Source organism: Malurus melanocephalus, unplaced genomic scaffold, assembly GCF_030028575.1.
Source record: "Malurus melanocephalus ecotype Western Australia unplaced genomic scaffold, MMel_1.1 scaffold_95, whole genome shotgun sequence".
NCBI classification, from domain to species: Eukaryota; Metazoa; Chordata; class Aves; order Passeriformes; family Maluridae; genus Malurus; species Malurus melanocephalus.
Window position 1 is genome coordinate 925,907 of NW_026623327.1, and position 10,616 is coordinate 936,522.

Consider the following 10,616-nt stretch of genomic DNA (forward strand, 5'->3'; position numbering starts at 1 on the left):
ATCATCAGAAATACAACTATAACATTTGCATTTAAGTCCCTTCTTCAAGTTCCCTCCTGGCTATGTGGCATATGAAAACAGCTCTTAACTCTTTTTAAAAGCTTTGCCAGGTCACTAACTCTTCCATAACATTCTGGCCTTTCTCTAAGGCATAACATATAAAGCAGACAGGAGTGTTTCACATTATCTCCTCACCACCAGTATTACATGCACAAAATATGTGGCCCCAGAATGACCTTCTCCTTAGTCTTTCTTGGGGCTGCTATGCTTTCTGGTTAAATATTATTTAGATCAGAAACAAGACATGCAAACACTGGTATTCATAAAGCACTTTTAAATTTTTGCACACCAATTTCCCATCTCTAATTTTGTAATTTCCAGGCACTTAGGCTTCAGAAAGTTGAGAATTAAGCTGTTCTGTTTGGTAAATGTGGGAGAAATGGTCTCTGCTTGTTTCCAGCAGTATGTATATGATGCTGCTATTGATAGTTAACATGTGTATCTTTTAACATGTGATCCTGTGATCAGGATTGGTGAGCTGATCACTCTTCAGTGGGAGCAGTTGATTTGGAGCACTTATTATTTTCCGCTTTCCTGTGTTTTCATGTTTTTGAGAACAAATGCTCTAAGAGATTCCTTAAGAAGGTGCATTGCTTGAGCAGGAATTGCACAGGCAACTTCTGCCAGGTCCAGCCAGAATGGTCTGAGGCACAGCAGCCCAGCTGCACTCCCAGCCTGCAGACAGCTCATTCCTTGCAGCAAAGGATGCAGCAGCAAATATTTGCAGGTTCTCCACCGGCAGCAGTTCAGAGTCCAAAATCCAGGAGGCAAGTGGTGTTGAGCATTGAAAGCTCAATGGCAGTTAGGTAGGGCTCTCCTGAGCCAGAAAGTCAGGTTTTTGTACCAAAAATGTCATAAAAGAAAAGAGTTTTCAAGTGCAAGTCCATTCTGACAGGACTGGTGTGCTGAAAAGAGACACTCTATCTTTCTCTAGCTGCATGGCCATATGGCTGTAAGCTTTTTCACCCCTCCTTTTGGTCCATTTTCACTGAAAATTCTGCCCTCCCTTTTAGTGCAGGCTCTGGAGCTCTGTAGCATCTCTTTCTCTTTGGACCCTGCCATCAGACCTTGGCTGCTCTGTCACCTGCAGCAGTGACAGCAGATGCCATCGCACTTGAGCCAGAACCAAGCCCCAGGCCAAATCCAGGGGCACGGGGCGCTCATACACATCAGCTCTGCTGGGAAAAGCCCAACATTTCCCTTCCTTGCCCTGGAGCTCTTGCAGAGCACACCTGGTCCCTGCTGGCCTTGTCCATGTGGCCCACGGAGGGCAGGGAGCCCACGCCAAAGCTCCGTGCGGCCGTATCCTTCTCCCAGCCCCGCCAGGCATGGACACACGCTGCTGCTGCTGCTATTTCTGGTGCTCAAGAGAGAGGCAAAAATAGCACATGGCACTCGTAATGCCAAGATTCCCGGGGCATTCTGGCCTGCCCATGGCACGGCGCTTTTTATGAAGCTATTTCCTGGGTCACCAGTTGACCTTGGAAAAGGAAAGCTGGCCCTGCTTAAGCGAACTGCCCCAAAATATTCCCGCCGTGAGGCAGGGCTGGTGGCCTGGTATGCACGGAGCAGACAAGCTGGGAGCTGTCTAGAATACCAGTGACACGTGCTGGCAGAAAATCACCACTGCACGCTCTTGCTAATTTGGCTGTGGCTCCTCGTGCTCAGCTCTGAGCTGGCTCTGATCTGCCTTGCCCGGAGATCCAGCCGGTGATGACTCCGATACCTGGAGCATGGAGCCACGGCTGCCAGGGGCTTCTCCCCCAAGCACACTTGCACCCCGGCTTTTCAAAGCTGTCACTAATTTGTCATTACTCTAATACGTGTACTAGGCTGCTATTCTTTCTTCTAGTGACACAGGTAACTTTCACAGGACTGGCAGAGAGAAATTGTATCCTCCCTGGTAGTCAGGTTAGTTAATACACTCCGTGGTAAAAGACTCCTGTGATTTTTTCATTACAAATCTCTCACAGCTTCACTGTTTGTTGTAAGGCTTTGATATCCAGAAAAAAAAAAAAAACCCAAACAAAAAAAACAAAAAAAACCACCCTCAAGCATCAGAAGTGTCTTTTTTTTTTTCCCTCTAAAAATCTCTTCTGCTACAGCTGACTTGCAAGAATAAAAGAAGATAACACATTTCCTTCTCTTGAACATCTACATCATATATACAAACTATAATTTTAACCTTACTTGAAATATTCGTAGGAAATAACACATCCAAATGATCTAATTTCACTATTGTGCTTGTTTTGGCTGGTGTAGAGTTAATTTTCTTCACCATGGCTGGTGTGGAGCCTGTGTTTTGGATTTGTGCTGAACACAGGGTTGATGATGTAGAGGTGTTTCTGTTATAGCTGAGCAGGGATTGCACAGAGCCAAAGCCTTTTCTGCTTTTTGTGCTGCCACACTGGAGAGGAGACTGGGCTGGGACTGGGGGGACACATGGCTGGGACAGGTGTCCCAAACTGACTAAGAGGATATTCCAGATCCCACAGCATCACAGTATATAAGAGGGTAGGAAAAGGAGAAGGAGGGATGTTTGGAGAGATGGCATTTTGTCTTCCCAAGTAACTTTGCTTTGCTTACATGTGTTTTAGTTTCCCTATTAAACTGTTTTTTTCTCAACCTACAAGTTTCTTGACTTTCCCCCTTCTGATTCTCTCCCTGATCTCACTGGTGGGGGAATGAGCAAGCACCTGCCTGGGGCCTGGATGCTGGCTGGGGTTAAACCTTGACAACTATAATTAAAACTGAAACTGCAAAATTAAGGTTTTTTCCTTTCAAAGTTGTAAAATGACACAATCAAGTTTTGCTGTGCAATCATGGGTGGTGTCTAGTCAATATGAATTCTGGTACTTTTTGAAAAAATCTGTTTGAAATTTCTGATCTTCCTTCTGATAGCAGGATTGATCCCCTGCACCACAGAGCTCACAGATCAAAATAGGATTTCCTTGCAAAATAGTGATTCTCTCATCTCCTGGTCTTCAGGTCTCGTTCTGTAGGACTGAGGGGGGTCAGATTCAGAGAAATAGGCTTTGAATTTTTGTTTGCTAGTTTTATATGTGACATTACTCTGCTAGGGGATAGAATCATATTGCTTTCAAACACATCAGTGCTATGGACCAACAGGTTTCCAATCTCAGCCACACCGACTTGTCTGCCCATAGACCGTAAGCTCTGTCTTGACAGCTGCATATCCACCCTTTAGGCAGCATTTTAAACAAAAAACAAACCCTCAAATTCTAACCCCCTAGCCCTGTTTTCCACCAATCTTAGGAACTGCATAACAACTCATTAGAAAATTTCCTGTGATTATTGGCCAAAGCATATAATCTTTATTCTATACTTTTCCACTGCTGACTACAAGTATTGGTTATTTTAATTTAAAAGATTTGTGTGCACGTACCATCATGGTATTTGGATGCATGACAGTATTATTCTCAGCTAGAAAATAATCCAAATAGGAGCAAAGAGAACATGATCGAGCAGCCAAGAGAAATCTTGACATCTTAAATTTTTTTTACTTTTGTAGATTTTTTGTTAGGGTTATGATCTTTTAAGTCAGGCTTGCTGGCAAAACACACACTGGCCATACAAATTGCAAAGCCTGGCAAGAGTGCTTCCAAATTAAAGAGTTTGAAATCAAGACATAATGAACGCAGATCACATTCAGAACCTTAGAGCATTTGCAGTTGCAGAAGTTAACATGGGCATACCCTAAAGCATGTCTTTAATTTTTCATTAGACATGAAGGACTAAAGCTGATTATTAGAGAATGACGGTGTACTGAATGCATTTTGAATGGCTTGGATGCATTGCACCCACAAACCCAATGTGAGAAAGAAAGGAAGGTCTTGTCCTGTTTTCAGAATAGGAAAACCTTTCTGCTGATAGTTTGAGGAGTGTGAAGGTTACTCCACAAATGGCAGTTCTTCAAAAACCATAACAGTAATAATAACAATAATAATGAATGTCTGTGGCAGCTAATTCGGGACCCAACAACAACATGTGCTTTTTTCTCAATGTGAAGCATTTGTACTTTCTGCACCCAGTTGGATATGCTTGTGCCACGAATTTAAAGCACCCGAGGCTCTGATTTCCATGACCCTACTAAGAGTCAAGCAAAGGACTTGTATACACAACAAATTCCGTATTTCCCTCCTTACAGGCAGGGCCAAGGAGTTAGAGCTCTCGCGATGCTTGCAGGGCTTTTCATGCAGGAGTTATTCTCAAAAGGCTCTTTCCATAATGTTTAAGACCCTTTTAGATAAAAGAGTGGCTTAAAAAAAAAAATTCTTAACATAATTGATAATCAAGTTTGTTGTGTACCTTGCAAAATACTAAGACACCAAAGTATTTATGGATTAAAGGCAGTGACAAATTTGTGTATTAAATTTTGAGCATGGCTATATTCCAGCATTGAAAAATGTATATTGTCAGAGTGACAATAAAATTATGACCAATGAATAAAAAAGATCAGGATGTCTCAAGCATTGTTGGCCAAATGCAATGTAATAAAATGATATCTTCATTTTGGAACATGATAGGTGACAATGGTGAGAAAACCTGCCCATTACTCCAAATAAGAAAATATTTAGTTTCTATAATTGATACCAGTGTTACTTAGAACTTGAACTTCTTCCCCTGAGATTCCAACAGACACCAAGTCAGTTTGATATTAACCACATCAACTGGCTTCAGGCACTGCTTTATAACCAAACCCCAGGACTGGTGCTGATGTAACTAATGCTGCTGTTACTGTGAGTATGAAAAAGGATTCTCAAAGGTTTTTACACCAAAAAAAACAGGCAGGACTCTAACTAGTGATGCAATCAGCTTATGGCATGCACACGACGAAAGACAATTTACAGAGGCAAGAGAGAAATTTTACTAAAGAAAATCATACTAATTAATGGTCATAACATATTAATAATCTAATTAGAGAGCATTGAAACAAACATGGAGTACACCAGTGGATATTAAATAGACAATATTACAGAAGTAGTGTGGCTGGATTTAAGCCTGTATTGGCTGCAGTACTTAAAAATTCTTATCAAAGTATCTTGTGTTGACATGAAGTGTGACCATACGGAGACAAATCTGTCAGAACAAACTTTGGGTGGTGCTTAACAATAATCCTAAAGATTATGAGAGAAGGAGTTGCCAGTTTTGATCAGTTAGATCAACATGGCCTACCAGTAATAAAGTAAAAGTCAGAAGCACGACCCTCAACTCATGCAAGACCACTCTTCAGGTTAAAGAATTAATTTGGCTTTCCATCCTGCACACAGACACATCTGAGACGGTCTGACATCAGCTGTGAATTCAGAAATGCTTGTCTACAAAACATCAGCAGGAAAACAGGTTTCTGTGGTTTGTGATTCTTAGGAAGCCATCCTCTGAGAGACGATTGGGAAGAATAATGTGGGACAAAGGCTTTTTTAGCATATCTTTCCATAGGCTTAAAGGTTTAAATGGGCTATTTTTTGCTTCCCATTTTCTGCCTATAGTGGGGCCAGCAACCTTTCCCACCGGACTGGATCTGAGAGTGTCTCAGCCTCTCTGAACTTCCCCTGAGTTTCAGTCTGGGCCCTGAGGAGCTGGAGTGGGGCAAAGCAGCTTAGTGACAGGGTCACCCCTATGCAGCCTGTGAACCCAGACACATGAGATCCACCCACGGAAAAGATCCATAAGCAACTCATTTCTTTAGCTGGACAAAGCCATTATGGAAGGGCAGAAAGAAATGAGGAGAAGCTGTGTAGCCATGTGCCATGGCTTGGTTACATGTGTTGGACTGATGCACTCTAAAGCTCTCCTCGACTGATTCTTCTTTCTTTTACTCCCATGACAGACAATAAATCTAGATTAAAAACCGTGCAGGTCTGCTATGCATCCCCATGCCTTCATTTCCTCATTTTCTGGGGAACTCTTCAGGCTGAGGCACAAATTTTCCAGGTTCTTTTCTTTTTCCTCTCCCTCATACAAGTGTCTCTCTGCCCATCTCTGGAATCTGCTGTCTTTTGGGAAACCAACTTGCTGTTTCTGCTTCAGCTTTCTGAAATAACTTCTTAGACTTTGGTGGTTGCCTCTTTTTTGAATTGGTAGGTTGATTTCTCATCAGCTTTTGCTCCCTGAAAACTGATCCACAAACAAGGAGCAAACTCCCCTAAGTTAGCTTAAGGGCCAACACTTTTTTAATGGTATTTTTACATACAAAATGGGCATCTTTGAGGAAGATGATGAGAAATCCTAAGAGAGCAGGAAAGAGACAAAAACCTATGGGAAATAAATGCTGCTTTCCACTTACTGCACTGTGCATTTATTTACAGTTTGTATTCTTACATTGGTATTATGGAGCGGTTGTGTGTCGGGATTGATTCAGAGCACATTGAGCTGAAGATTCAGCAGCATCCCCATTGTGAGGCCATAAACATGCAGATGTCACCTGCCACAGCCTGGGGCTCCTTGAGAGCTCCTGGGGCCAGGACAGGCTCTGTCAGAGCTCATGGGGCTACCAGCAGCAGGCTGTGACACCCTTGGTGTGAGGGGATTGATGTTACTTGGTGGCACATAGGACATGGCTCTGAGCAGCCAGTGAAGAAGTGGATTTGGAGAAATGCTTGTGGAAAGAGGGTAGAGGAGAATCAGAAGGGAGACTGCATTAATCAGTATTTCTATTTGCACTGAGGGAGATCCAGGCTGGAAAGCCTCTGCGTTGCCTTCTTTGAGGCTGCATATTCCTATTAATTACTAATTACTCACACTAATGAAGAGAAGGCAGATGTGCTTCCAAGTATGATTAGAAAATCAGTGCTTGGGAGCTAACTCAATGGACCTGCAATGACTTCCTTGACTTCCTACTATGAAATTAGATACCTCTTGTCACCTTTTTATGGTGTGCTTCTGAGGAATTTATGGGAGCTAAAATGAAATAAAATATTAACCTTATTGAGAAAAAAATATTGGGCTGAAATAATCATATGAAAGATATACACACTCTGTCTGGTTCTGCATGGAAGCCTATTTCAAGAACATGTATTTATCGAGAGGTTTTAACTGCAGTGCTTTTATTTGATAGGTGGATACTAAATAGCATTTACTTGTTCTTCCTTTAATGCAAGGAAGTAACAGAAAAAGCAGGAAAAATAAGCTGAAAACCCATGACTCCAGAAAAGGTTGCTGCAACTTATAGCATGTTTACTGGTTTTACCATGTCCAACTACTACTCTTGTATATCCAACTATCACAGTCAACTTCTGCCAGAGAAGAGGAGTGAGAATAAGTGAGAGGTTCTGCTCTGCAGACACCCATCAGACCCATGAGCCTTTCACGGTATTTTCCTCTTCCCTGTCCAGTTGACGAGGTGAGTGACAGAGTACTTTGGTCACTGGCACCGGTTGTCCAGCCAGGGACAGCCCACCACACTGTCCAAGCTGTATTTCTAAAGCAACAAGAAAAATCACATTGAGTTTGGCTTCTAAATTTCTTTTGTAATGTTTGGCATATTAACTGAAAGGTTTTGATGTTTGGTCACTTTTGAAAGTGATGCAGCAGAAGTCACTGACAGGAAAATAAAGCTCAAAAATCAAGCCTACAATGAAATTTGCAGTTTGGCAGACACCAAGCACTCTCAGCTTTCAGTCACCCGTGCAGCTGAGTGGAGAGACAGCACAGCCTTCCTCAGGCTGGTGGTGCCTGGTGCAGCTCTGGCCAGCAGAGTGACCTCCACTCTGGGAGCAGTGACACCTTGCTCATCACATCACTTGATCTGGCGCCCGTGGAGAGAGGACAGCATCAGAAGTGGTGAGATCCTTGCTTTTAATGCTTGGCTATGAACCACACTTCAGTTGTTGAGATATTTTTGTCACCCTTCTCTCCCTTCTGCTGCTTTTTTGCTCTGTTAAGGCTCTTAGATCATAGTTCTGAGACACAAACAATCAGTTATGGTATATCTTTATAATGCCTAATACAATGATATTCTGAGTATGGCCTAATATTTCATTTACTACAGTATAAATTATACTACTCTAACAAATTTTGAGACTATAAAGGAACATCCATTATTTCTGTGTTATCTCAGCTAAAATTCTTGTGCTGCATAATACCACATTCCTCACTCCTGTTAGTTTAAGTAATTTACAACAAATGTGATATGAAAGTTCAGAGAAATCCCAAGCAATGCATTTTATGTTGTCTGACAGCAAAAAAAACCCCTGCATTAATTTGAACATCCAAATAACATAATCTGCTCCTAGTGCACATAAAGCTCAGATAAATGCTCCCCTTCATACAATAAAAAACCCCAAAGTGGCTAGATCTTCTTATTCAACAGGAAGGAGGGCCTGCTGACATAAAACCCTTCGGTCTCAGCTGACCACTTGCAGTTGAGCTGCAAAGGGACAAGCAGAGGGACAAGCTGTCAGTGTCTCAGTACCCTCTGCACCTGCACAGCTCCCAGCACGGACCAGGAGGTGACACAAGTGTGACCAGTCAATGGGAACGTTCTCACACCTCAGCAAAGGTCTGGGAGACCTGGGCTGCCTCTCTCTCCCTCTACTAGATGTGCTGACCACATGAACATAGTTTGAAGAATTCAAGCTCACCCTCTGCCCATTCAATTACAAAGGGAAATGCAAAAATCCTCTGTGTGGATCATCTTTTTCATTTTTATAGTACTTACAAATAGACACAGTGGGGTAATCCTGACAAAACTAGGTATCACCAGTGCAGGAAGAACAAATAACGAGAGCTACGGAAGAGTTAAGAGTGTTTGTTCTGTGCTTCAATGCAGGAGATGAAGTGTGGGTCTCCTATAAAATATTTTTTCATCCTGCATTCGCTCCTCTGCAATCTGCTTACCGTGAAAAAAGTCACCAGAGACGCAAAGTGCTGTGATAATGAGAGAGCTGCAGGTAACTTCCAATCAGTCCCCTGTGGCATATTTGGAGTTTACCAGCCATAGGATATAGTGGTTTCTCCATGCAATTGCTGCTGACTCCACATTTCTCCTTCAGTAAATATATGCAACCATTGAAAAATAGAATCCAGGTTTACCTTAAAAGAGTGCTGAATGCATCCCTCTTTTTGTGCCTCGTGTTTATCCATCTTGCAATCCTGGGAAATCAGAATACTGGCTTTTGTTATATTAATCTCACTGTTGGAAGCAACCATTATTTGGCTATTGGAAGTTTTATATAATTAGTAATTTATGGCTCCTAATTTCCTCAGACACCTTTTGCAACAGAAGCTGCAAGTAACATCGTGCCAAATATTAAACCTCTGGATGCAGCCTATGCAGCCTTTCCCAGAACATAAATATACCTCTTTAGGGGTTTTACTCTCCTAAAAAAGGTTTCTTAAGAATAGTTCCTCTGTATGTAAAATGCTGGCATAAATGATAATATAGTAAGTTTAATAATTAATGATATTTTTGCATTATACGGCTTTATCACCATTACATTTTCATCAATTTGTGAATGTATCACTCTAGTAATAGTTTTATTCCTCCTAAGACACACATCTGAATTTACTTAATGGGTAAAGGTTTAAAAGCCATACTACAAGTTTCTTTTTTTCAGCTGTTGTTTGCAAGTCGCCCAGATTACCTCTGGTAACACTCTAAGCAAGATACAGACATGAAACCATCTCGTGACATTACCCTTAAATTATTGTTCCCATTTTCAAGGGAAAGAGGAATGTGCTTAACATTTCCTTTCATTTTGTTCTGCTTTTAAGTATCCCTAACACTGTGCCAGAATTAAAGTCAAAAGTTAACACCATACTAATGGGGTTAATGTGTGTCAAAGTCTGCTTTTTTTTTTTTTTTTTTTTTTTTTTTTTTTTTTAAAATTTTTTTTTTTTTTTTTTTTTTTTTTTTTCTGCCAGAAAAGCATTTGACATTATTCTTGTTGAATAAAGACAGTCAGCAGTGATAGTTACAAGCCTGCAGCTCTGAAAAGGCAAACCAAGCTGCTTGCACACACTGATTGCTGCATTTCTTTGTTCCAGGCAGGGCAGGCTGTGCCAAGAGGTGCTTTTATTCCTACTTCCAAGTGCCATGCTGCTGCTCTGCAGTGCAAGGAGCACTTTGGAGGCTCAAGGGCCTCAGGTATAAATATAATGATGTGACTGTTTATTCTCTGTGTTGATCCACTGTAGCCCTATTGCAGCTTCATCCCAGCTGATTCCCAGGGTGTTCTATTGCCTTTTGCCAGGCAGCAGTGTGGTGATGGATCAGGAATCCTTATTCCCCAGTTTGCAGGGCACAGCAGTGAATTTTCTGGGTAGCCTGTTCAGAGACCTCTGCATTCCCTCATGCTGGAAGACAGATGAGGATGAACAGGAGCCAAAAGGAAAGGCAAAACCTAGAGAGAAGCCATCTGCCCTCCTTTTACCTCCTCACAGAAGTCTCCTGGTAGTGATACTGTGAGCTCCAGACCTGGCTAGGAAGGGTCAGTGGAGTTTAGGAAGGAAACATTTTGCAATTTATGGTTCCCCATGACGAACTCAGCAGAAAAGGGAGACAGCAGGGATGATGTTCCTCTAGTTTGGAGACA